At 36.4% G+C, this 12,028-nt stretch overlaps 1 pseudogene; it reads right to left on the reverse strand.

Annotated features, from left to right (window-relative positions):
• Nucleotides 1-3,905: 3,905 nt before the first annotated feature.
• LOC125873601 (uncharacterized) lies at nt 3,906-9,862 on the reverse strand (annotated as a pseudogene).
• Between the last annotated feature and the right edge of the window lie 2,166 nt (nt 9,863-12,028).

The following is a 12,028-nucleotide window of genomic DNA, read 5'->3' on the forward strand; positions in this document are numbered from 1 at the left end:
CTCCTTTTCCCTTTTTGGTTTTGTACGTGTAGTATGTTTTGGATAGGAGTAGGAGTGGGGTAGGTTTGTTAGATTATTTAGGTTATTTTTTATTTTAATTTTAGTTTTACTCTACTTTTAAAAGAATAATAACTAACTATAAATAATAAATTATAATAACATATAAACTAATTATTTAAAATTAATAAAAATCTAAGAAAAAGTCAACTAGTTATATATATATATATATATATATATAAACAATTAAATAATACTGGCTTATTTATAAAAACTTAATTTCAAATATAGATTTTTTGTAATCTTCCATTTCTTTTTAAACAATTGACAATAAAACTTACCTTAAAAAGTGATTCTATTTTGTTGTTTTCAAATCTTTTAAAATAAACTTAATAAAAATAAGAGAAAAGTCAAAATGTTTTCTTTATATTTATAAAAATATTTCAGCTCTAAAAATGGTGTAAAATTTTAAGTTCGGTCAAAAATTACGTGTTTACAGTTTGCCCCTCTTTGAATGAAAACACGAAGAGTTTTCAAACAAAGAAGTAGACAACGTGACAAGTTTTGAATGGACTCTTATTCGAAAAGAAAAATATGCGACCAAGTCCTAGTTTTGGACATCCTACATATCCCGGGTTATAAGGGAATCAGGTCACGTGTAGTTCAAGGAGATGAAATGATGAGTTGGAAGTCAAGTGAGGTCCCCTTGAGGCTCCAGTTTGCGACTCCTATTGTTACATGAATATAAAAGACGAAAAATTTAATGGAAATACAAATACACGACCCTATCTATGTAGCTTCTCTTGAACCTTGACTTGAGTCTTCGCGCTTCTTGAGTTATGAGATATTGATTTTCATCTCAAATGAGTTCAAAGGTAAACGTCTTTCTCCAGGTAGGTTCCTTTTACTGGTACTTGGTTATTGACTCTTTTTTTTTTGTTTTTAGAATGAGTTGCTGCTTCTTCAATCGAAATTGATCTTGAAAATTACACTTTTTTTCCATCCAAGATCCTGAACTGGAAATGTGGATTGACCCCATTCTATCACTAGATTCCTGAATTAAAACAAACAAAAAATAATAACACAAAATTTTGCCCCAGTTTAATATAAGAAAATTTTGTGAGAAAAATAAAAGATGGTGCTTAGCTTTAAATCGAGACTTTGAACGATTCGAGCTTTGTCGCGATGTACTCTTTAGAGGGCTTATGCGTGTTTACACCAACTCCATTCTTCATGATGAACCGGTTAAATAAAATTATGTTAGTCTAGTCCTATTATTCAGGAGGGCCCTTGCTATACTACGTCTCATTATTCAGGAGGGTCCTTACTATACTACGTCCCATTATTCAGGAGGGTCCTTGCTACACTATGTCCCATTATTCAAGAGGGTCCTTGCTATACTACGTCCCGTTGTTCAGGAGAGTCCTTGCTATACTACGTCCCATTGTTCAGGAGGGTCCTTGCTATACTACGTCCCATTATTCAGGAGGGTCCTTGCTACACTACGTCCCATTATTCAGGAGGGCCCTTGCTATACTACGTCCCATTGTTCAGGAGGGTCCTTGCTATATGCTACGCCCCATTGTTCAGAAGGGTCATTGCTACACTACGTCCCATTATTCAGGAGGGTCCTTGCTATACTACGTCCCATTATTCAGGAGGGTCCTTGCTATACTACGTCCCATTGTTCAGGAGGGTCTTTGCTATACTACGTCCAATTGTTCAGGAGGGTCCTTGCTATACTACATCCCATTATTTAGGAGGGTCCTTGCTATACTACGTCCCATTGTTCAGGAGGGTCCTTACTAAACTACGTCTCATTGTTTAAGAGGGTTCTTGCTATATTACATCCCATTATTCAAGAAGGTCCTTGCTATACTACGTCCCATTGTTCAGGAGGGTCCTTGCTATACTACGTCCAATTGTTCAGGAGGGTCTTTGCTATACTACATCACATTATTCAGGAGGGTCCTTGCTATCTACGTCCTATTGTTCAGGGGGGTCCTTGCTAGACTACGTCCCATTGTTCAGGAGGGTCCTTGCTATACTACATCCCATTATTTAGGAGGGTCCTTGCTATACTACGTCTCATTGTTCAGGAGGGTCCTTGCTACACTAAGTCCCATTGTTCAGGAGGGTCCTTGCTACACTAAATCTCATTATTCATGAGGGTCCTTGCTACACTATGTTCCATAGACTAATAAGACAAATAGACACTTACCCAATATGGACTATAATTCTTGTGCAATGTTGCCATTTAGCTCTTCGTAGACTAAATTGAACATCTAGGTTTTTGGATCTTTGATCTCGAAATAACTTGTGCCCCTGCTTCAACAAAGAAAATTTGTGAGTTTAAAACGTGGTGGTTGGTTTGTGGTTTTGCATTTTGACTAGGATTGCTAGCACTTGTCATGTTTTACTTATTCCTAACCGGCCAATGCTCGTTATTGATTGAATGTATGCACCCAAATTTGCTTTCTTCGAGAGACTTAAATCCCATATCCGCCTTCATTTCACGATACTCCTTGTTTAGCTTTCATTAAATTGCGGACTTTTTTGAATCCAGAACTTTTCAATAGAAGACAACTCATTGGCATGATGCTTTGCCTTGTATAATTCAGAAAGTTGGTAGCTAGTCTTGAAATCCTTTCTCGGTTTTTTGACACAAACTCGACTCAAGGACATGTGAAACCAAGTGATGAAAAAGGGAAGAAAAATATACACTACACAAGAATAAAAGAAAATGATTCAATGAAAAATCTCTTTTAGAGAGAGTAAGAAAGAAAAACTTATCTGAGTGTGGTAGCCGACTCTACTGATCATGACATGCAATTTGAATTGATACCCGATTTGTCCATCCAATCTATTCCTCAACCATTATTGATCATCTAATCTTGATGTGGAACCCCAACGATTTGACGAAGTCATAAATAACTTCAAACTCTTATTCGCCTTGGGATGTCCACGAGAGTTTTTGCCACTAAAACTCATTCACTTTGAATCCTTCAACTCACATTCGCCTCATGGTGCCCGTTAGGGTTTTCACCAGTAAAACTCTCTCATTTTTATTTCTCTCAACTTACATTCGCCTTATGATGCCCAGTTAGAGTTTTCACCAATAAGACTCTCTCTTTTCTATTTTTTTTCTTTTTTTTTTCACAGCTCACTTTCGCCTTATGATGCCGAGTTAGAGTTTTCACCAATAAGACTCACATTCGCCTTATGATGCCCAGTTAGGGTTTTCACCAATAAGACTCTTTTTTTTCTTTTTTTTCATAGCTCACTTTCGCCTTATGAGGCCGAGTTAGAGTTTTCACCAATAAGACTCTCTCATTTTTGTTTCTATCAACTCACATTCGCCTTATGATGCCCAGTTAGTGTTTTCACCAATAAGACTCTCTCATGGTTTCATCATTTGTACCCTTAACATACTTACTCTTGAAATTTCAAAGGTTGATCCAAAGGTCTTTCTTTGATTAAAACACAACTTTTATACAAGGTTAGAAAGAAATGACAAGATGAAGGTTCAAATACGACTTTAAATGATGGGATTGACTTTAGCTTTGGGATAGGAAAAAAATAAAAAAAAATGACTCTTGCCCCAGTTTTTTACAAATATGGAATTTTGGATTTTTTATTTGGTTAGACCGAACCCCATGCCAGGGTTGCCTACGTATCTTATCGAAACAAGAATCAGGTCAAACATAGTTCATGTTGATTGATTTTTTATTTTTTTTATTTTTTAATAGAAGAGCCAAGGAAACAGAAGAACCAAGGAAGTAAATTAACTCTCAACAAGGGTGACAACATATGAATTAATACTTAGACACAGAACCAAGAATTTCCATTACATCAACCTTTGAAATGTCAAGTCCAAACATAAAGGTTTCTAATATCGAAAAATCACATCATATATAATATCTCTTCACAACATCAGCATTGATGATCATTTCTGATATTTTTCCTTCTATATCTGCTTAGTAAAGAGCACCATTGGATAATACCTTCTTTACAATGAATAGTCCTTTCCAATTTGGAGAAAATTTGCCTTTGACTTCAGCCTGGTGTGGCAGAATACGTCACAACACTAATTGACCCTCTTCGAAACGTTTGGGACGTACCTTTTTGTTGTATGCTCGTGCCATTCTTTTCTGGTACAATTGTCCAAGGCATACTGATGTCATTCGCTTCTCATCAATCAAACTTAATTGCTCCAAGCGTGTTCTGATCCACTCATCATCATCATCAATTTCAGCCTCTACAACAATCCGCAGGGATGGAATCTCAACCTCTGCAGATATAACTGTTTCAGTCCCATATACCAGCGAATATGGGGTGGCACCCACTGACGTACGAACTGTAGTGCGATAACCCAACAAAGCAAAAAGCAACTTTTCATTCCATTGTCGAGAACTTTGCACCATTTTATGAAATATCTTTTTAATATTTTTGTTGGCAGCTTCTACAACCCCATTTGCTTTTGGGTGATAAGGAGTCGAATTTCGATGTTCAATCTTAAATTGACGGCATACCTCTTGCATTAAGTGACTGTTGAGATTTGCAGCATTATCGGTAACAATTGCCTTTGGAATACCAAATCGACAGATGATGTTGAAATGAATGAAATCCACCACGACCTTCTTGGTCACTGACTTGAAAGTTACTACTTCCACCCACTTTGTAAAGTAATCAATGACCACCAGGATGAACCTATGACCATTCGATGCTTTTGGTTCTATTGGTCCAATCACATCCATTCCCCATGCCACGAAAGGCCATGAAGCATACATCGCATGCAACTCGGAGGGAGAAGAATGTATCAAATCACCGTGTATTTGACATTCATAACATTTACGAACAAACCGTATGGAATCCCGCTCCATGGTGAGCCAATAATAACTTGCTCGAAGTATCTTCTTTACCAGAACATATCCATTCATGTGAGGTCCACAAACTCCTGAATGTACTTCAATCATGATTGTTGAAGCCTCTTTAGCATTTACACATCTTAGAAAACCCAAATCAGGTGTTTTCTTGTACAATATGCCTCCGCTTAAGAAAACACCGCTAGCTAGTCGCCGAATAGTCCTTTTTTGATTACTAGTGGCATTAGTAGGACATTCTCCGGACTGAAGATATGTTTTAATATCATGGAACCAAGGTTTACCGTCAAATTCTTCCTCCACTAAGTTGCAATAAGCATGCTGATCACGAATCTGTATGTACAAAGGGTCGATATGAGCTTCGTCAGGATGTTGAAACATCGAAGATAAAGTTGCCAATGCATCAGCAATCTCATTATGAACTCTAGAAATGTGTCTAAACTTTATTGACACAAACTGTCGACAAAGATCTTGTAAACAATGTTGATATGGTATAAGCTTTGGGTCACGAGTCTCCCATTCTCCTTGGATTTGATGGACCAGCAAGTCTGAGTCTCCTAGCACTAGCAACTTTTGGATGCCCATGTCAGCAGCTAACCTCAAACTCAAGATGCAAGCCTCATACTCTGACATATTATTGGTACAATAGAATCTAAGTTAGGCTGTTATAGGGAAATATTCCCCTGATTAAGACATAAGAACTACTCCTATCCCAACTACCTTCTTGTTAGCAGTACCGTCAAAGAACAATTTCCATCCTTGATCCTTATTATGAATAACTTCATCAATACATGATACCTCTTCGTCTGGAAAGTAGGTCTTAAGTGGTTCATATTCATCATCAATAGGGTTTTCTGCCAAATGATCTGCCAAGGCTTGAGCTTTCATTGCGGTCCGCGTCACATAGATAATGTCAAACTTTGTGAGTAATATTTGCCATTTCGCAAGCCTGCCCGTGGGCATGGGCTTTTGAAAAATGTATTTTAACGTATTCATACGAGAAATGAGATAAGTAGTATAGGATGAAAGATAGTGCTTCAACTTCTGTGCTACCCAAGTTAGGGCACAACACGTTCTTTCGAGAAGGGTGTACTTCGATTCATAAACGGTAAATTTCTTGCTGAGGTAGTAGATGGTCTGCTCTTTCTTCCCAGTGCCATCATGTTGACCCAATACACATCCAAAAGAATTATCCAGTACTGACATATATAATATCAATGGTCTGCCCGGCTCGGGAAGAACCAAAACAGGGGGATTCGATAAGTAATTCTTAATTCTTTCAAAAGCCTCTCGACATTCTTCGGTCCATTTAACTGTGGCATTCTTTTTTAACAACTTAAAAATGGACTCGCAAGTTGTTGTGAGTTGAGCAATGAATCTACTGATATAGTTTAACCTTTCTAGAAGGCTTATAACCTCATTTTTATTCTTTGAAAGTGGCAGTTCCTGAATGACTTTTATTTTTTAAGGATCTAACTCGATACCTCGTCGACTGACTATAAACCCAAAAAGCTTTCCTGACGGTACTCCAAATACACATTTTGCAGGATTAAACTTGAGATTATACCTGCGAAGCCTTTCAAGAATCTTCTTAAGTCTTGCACATGATTTGACTATCTTTTTGATTTAATGATCACATCATCAACATAAACTTCGATTTCTTTATGCATCATATCATGAAACATAATTGTCATTGCCCTCATATAAGTTGCTCCCGCATTTTTTAACCCAAATGGCATGACTCGATAACAATATGTACCCCATGATGTGATAAAATACGTTTTTTCTGCGTCTTCATCATCCATAATAATCTGATGATAACCCGCATAGCAATCCACAAAAGATGCAATCTCATGTTTAGCACAATTGTCCAACAAAATATGGATGTTGGGCAAAGGAAAGTCATCTTTTGGACTTGCTTTGTTTAAATCACGATAATCAACACACATTCGAACTTTGTCGTCTTTCTTAGGGATAGGTACGATGTTGGCTAACCAAGAAGGATATTGAGCGACTCGAATGACTTTGGCCTCAAGTTACTTTGTGATTTCTTCTTTAATTATTACACTCACATCAGTTTTAAGCTTTCTCAACTTTTGCTTTATTGGAGGGAACTTAGGATCAATCGGCAACTTGTGAACCACCATGTCAGTGCTTAATCCAGGCATGTCATCATAAGATGACGCAAAAACATCCTTGTAATCAAGCAGAGCCTGGATTATATCCTCCTTTTGATGTCGAGCATGTACGCTTATCTTAGTCTCTTTAATATTTTCATGATCCCCTAAATTTATCGTCTCAGTTTCACTCATATTTGGGTTTGATTTATTCTCAAAAGATTTGAAATCCCTGCTTACTTCTTCAAATACTTCTTCTTCATTCCCTGCTTACTTCTTCAAATACTTCTTCTTCATCATATTCGATTTCTTGACTTATTATTTCAGGATTAGGTCGAAGATTAGATTGAATTTTAAGATTCGGTGAATAATTCTGCATGCATGTCATATCACTAGAATCGGCATAGAAAGATCTGTATAGAAGAAAACAAAATAAATATATTAGACTGAAATAAAAACACAATTACATCCTATTGAAAAGGAAAATAGAGAGTTTGAAATAAAACGACGAGACAAAATCCGAATTACAACCATTGAATTAATTGGATGACAAAAAGAAAAACAAGACATACTACCAAGACTCATTCTTAATGGGGAGAGGAGTGGTCTCCCAATTGTTCAGCTGGACATCAGGACCAATGAATTGCACATTTTTGTCGCTAGTGCCTTCTCCGAGTTCAATCATATCAGCCTCGATAAATAAATTTTGAAAATAGTTGATCATTTTTCGTGAACCTCCAGCACTGGCTCTGGGAGTGGTGACTCAGAAGATTCTGTTATGCGGGCTTTGAGGAAAGATTTGTATATGAGTGGTATAGGTTTGGTAAGTGACCATACATCTCTCTTCTTCTTCTTGGGCTTCATTTTGTCCTCGACTCTAGGCTTGTATCCTAAGCCAAAAGTACCAAGACTCTTTCGTGGACTTACCGGATAAGCTCTCCCTTGCAAGAAGATCCCCAAGCCTTTACCTGGTTCAAAACCATGTTTCAGCATTTCATTTACCATCATCACGGATGCCATGGGCAGTTGTGGTTTTGAAATGAAATTCCCCTCGAGGATATGCTCAACAACCACTACCTCAAAAGCTTGATAAACCAATGCCTCATTATCATTATTTGCCTTGATAAAAGGGAGGGAAGAGTCTTTGTAGATTGACAGATCCCCCTCACCATGAACAATCACTTCTTGTCGATCGTATTCAAACTTAATCATTTTATGCAACGTAAAGGGGACTGCCCCAGCTCTATGCACCCATGGTCTTCCCAACAATAGATTATAGGATGCATTGATATTCAGCACTTGAAAATTCACGGTGAAATCGACAGGCCCTATTTTTAGTATGAGCTCTATCTCCCCAATGGCATCTGTTTTGGACCCATCAAAAGCCCTAACACATACGTTGTTGGGTCGTACCCTTTCAACATTAACATTCAATTTTTGCAGAGTTGACAAGGGACAAATATTTGCCCCAGACCCCCTGTCAATTAGAACTCTAGTGACATATGAAATCTCACACTTTACAGTGATATGGAGGCCTTGGTTATGTCCCGTACCTTTCACTGGTAGTTCATCATTTGAAAAGGTGATGCGGTTTACCTCAAAGATTCTCCCAGCAATCTTCTCTAACTGACTCACTGTAACTTCATTAGGAACATGTGCTTCGTTCAGAATCTTCATTACAGCTTTACAATGTTCATCTGAATGTATTAACAATGACAACAAAGAGATTTGGGCTGGAGTTTTCCTTAACTGTTCCACAATGGAGTAGTCTGACAATTTCATCTTTCTTGAGAACTCTTTTGCCTCCCCTTCAGTGACTGGACTTTTAACTTGCATTTGGTCATTTTTATTCTTCCTTAATTCAGCTGGGGCATAGCATCTTCCCGAACGAGTCATTCCTCCTATTTCATCTACTTCTTCATTGATTTTTTTCCCTTTGTATGTCACGACGGTTGACTCATAATTCCAAGGGACAGCCTTGGGGTTAGTCATTGGAAGTTGGGACACTGGCCTAATGATCACAGGTGGAATATAGGCACCTTGCACGATCAAGATAGGCTTGTCTGGCCCTCTTGGAATAACCAATCTGGCCTCTCTCTGACTTGCCCAAACATCCTCAAGTGCTCCTTTCACAGTTAGGATGGGTGTGTTTGATGGGCTTAACTTTTTCGACGTTCTTTCTGCCTCTGAAGGCACCATTTTTGTCAAGTCAACAACATTCGCCGAATTTTCCATGTCAGTTCCAACCTTAAGGATTGACTTGTATGGGACTGCAACTTCTTCGCAACCCTTCAACATTTCTAACATGTTTGTTTCAGTATGCCTGGGTAATGGATTTTGATTGATGTTTGGTCCATTTGGGTTTTCAACGATAATTCGATGAGAATCGATCAAATCTTGAATCGCCTTTTTCAAGTACCAACACCTCTCTATGTTGTGCCCTGGGGCATCAGAACAATAAGCGCAGTGTTGAGAATAATCTAGATTTCTTGGGGGAGGATTTGACATCTTTCTTTCATTAGGACTCAAAACATTCAACGTCCTTAATTTTTGAAACAAGCTAGCATATGATTCTCCAATATGGGTGAATTCATCCTTAGCTCCATTTCCCTTCTTGTATTCTTTTCTAGGACGAAAAGGAAATCTAACAGTATTTTGGTGAATTTGTGGGGGTGGTGGATGATTCTGAGGAATTGGGGCACGCCATTGCGGATAAGAAGGGGGGACAATTGGCTGTGCACTGAAAACGGGATATGGAGAGTATGGGATGGGATATTGTGGAGTTTGGGGAGTAAAATAGTGTTGCGGGGGATTATCTTGGACATAGGTCCGAGGTGCTGATACAACCGTAGCTACATTCTCCATTCTCTTCTTCCCTCAAATATTTCCAGAACCATTTTGAAGCACTTGTGTTGTGGCTTTTAAGGCAGCTTGGCTTACAATCTTACCAGACTTGATGTCATTTTCCACCATTTCCCCAACCTTAATAACTTCAGCGAATGTCTTCCCGAAGGCAGAAAGCAAGTAGTGAAAGTAATCAGGTTGTTGCGCTTGGAGAAAAACGTCAATCATCTCCGACTCCTTTATTGATGGTTTAACCCTAGCAGCTTGCTCCCTCCATCTAACGGCATATTCGCAAAAAATTTTCGTGGTCTTTTTCCTCGTGTTGGCTAATGAGGAGCGGTCTGGCACAATGTCAATATTGTATTTGAATTGTTGCACAAAACATCGAGCCAAATCATCCCATGTATGCCAGTTGGCAATATCCTGGTCTATGAACCATTCGGATGCAATTCCCACTAGGCTTTCCCCAAAATAGGCCATAAGCAACTCTTCTTTTCCCTCTACACCCCTCAGTTGATTGTAATATCTCTTCAAATGAGCTATGGGGTCTCCGTTTGACCGAGGTGAAGGTATTAGGCATCCCTCGAATCCCGTGGTTCTAGCACAGTCGCTTTTATTGACTTATACTTATCTTGATATATTTTTGGATAATTTGTGTTATGCCATGGTTTGCTTATTTTTAATTGTTGAATTTTTATTAGTCTTAAACCGGATGCATAACTGTATTCTCGGTCTTGACATTTGGAGACATAACTGTCTTCCCCTCTCGAGTTCCTCACACCTCATAATCTCAGTTTACACTTCTTGGTTTGAATTAACAAAATTAATTATTAAAATAATTTGGTCAAGGTGCGTAACTGCATCCTTGAATTTATTAAGTATCTCAAAAAGATGTGGAACCACATTCTTAATTGAGATGAAAGTTAATTATTATTACTCATATAATGTATAATAGAGCCTAATAAATACCTATGATTATATTAAAATAGTCTAAACATAGATAGAGACATCAAAATATTATAGTGTTCAAAATTTTCCTATATTTCAATTACCCCCACTCGGCTTATTAAATTTAATTATGTTGAATCTTATCATCTTGACGCAATTATGCTTCCAGTTATTAACAAAACAAAGCATGGTTAATTTATATATATACTTTTATTATTCTAAATCTAAATAATAAATTTTGAATAAAACAAACATATGAATTAAAATCACGCTTCAACTAATGATTAATGACACATGTTGACCTATTTTATTAACAATAAAGTAAAAAAAAATCCTTTAGTATTTATACTAAATTTAAATTAATATTATCTACATGTCATATAGAATAACAGGAACATTTTAGATGACTTTTGTACTTTTTTTTTCTTTCTTTTTTTCTTTTTTTTCTTTTTTTCACATCTTATTTATTAATTTTATATTATTATTTTTTCATTCTACTTCACTCTTCTTATTTTTTTTTTTGTTCTTTGTAAGTTTTTTTTTTGTTTTTTAACGTTCTGTATATTTTTTTTATTTTTTACATTCTGTTTTTCTTCTTTGTTTTTTTATTTTTAATTTTTGTTGTGCTATGTTTTTGTTTCTTTTTTTTTTGTTTCATTATTTTTTTTTTGTTGTTCTTTTTTTTTTTTATAATATTTTTTCTTTTGACATTCTGTACATTTATTTTTCTTTTTCTTTTTAATCTATTTTAATTTAATTTGTTTTTGTAGCTTCTCCTTATCCTAACAAATTTATTATTATTATTTTTTGTTAGAACCCTAAATATCAAGACAACACACATATTATAGCATAAAACATGACTTAATACTTTTCTAAATACGATCAAACAAAGAATTCATTCAACTTAGTAAGACACAAACATTAAACTTTGATAATTAATTAAGGAAAAAGAGCGAGGAATGGACTCTTAAGCATGTAAGAAATACTCACATGTCATATAACATGTTCGAATATATTTAAGTACGCAACGTTAATAATATTAACAGATTAAACACATACGAAATCTGAACAACTTCAATATATTGAAATTAATTCTTGCACAATAATGACATAAAATTATGCAAAAAATAAAATACAAATAAATGTTACATCTTGTGAAAATTAGTTAACGAGAAGAAATGACAAATAATCAGGAGCCACGAACTTGAAACCGCGAAAATAGATTTCCAGATCTTCAAT

This window comes from Solanum stenotomum, chromosome 8 (assembly GCF_019186545.1).
Source record: "Solanum stenotomum isolate F172 chromosome 8, ASM1918654v1, whole genome shotgun sequence".
Lineage (NCBI taxonomy): Eukaryota > Viridiplantae > Streptophyta > Magnoliopsida > Solanales > Solanaceae > Solanum > Solanum stenotomum.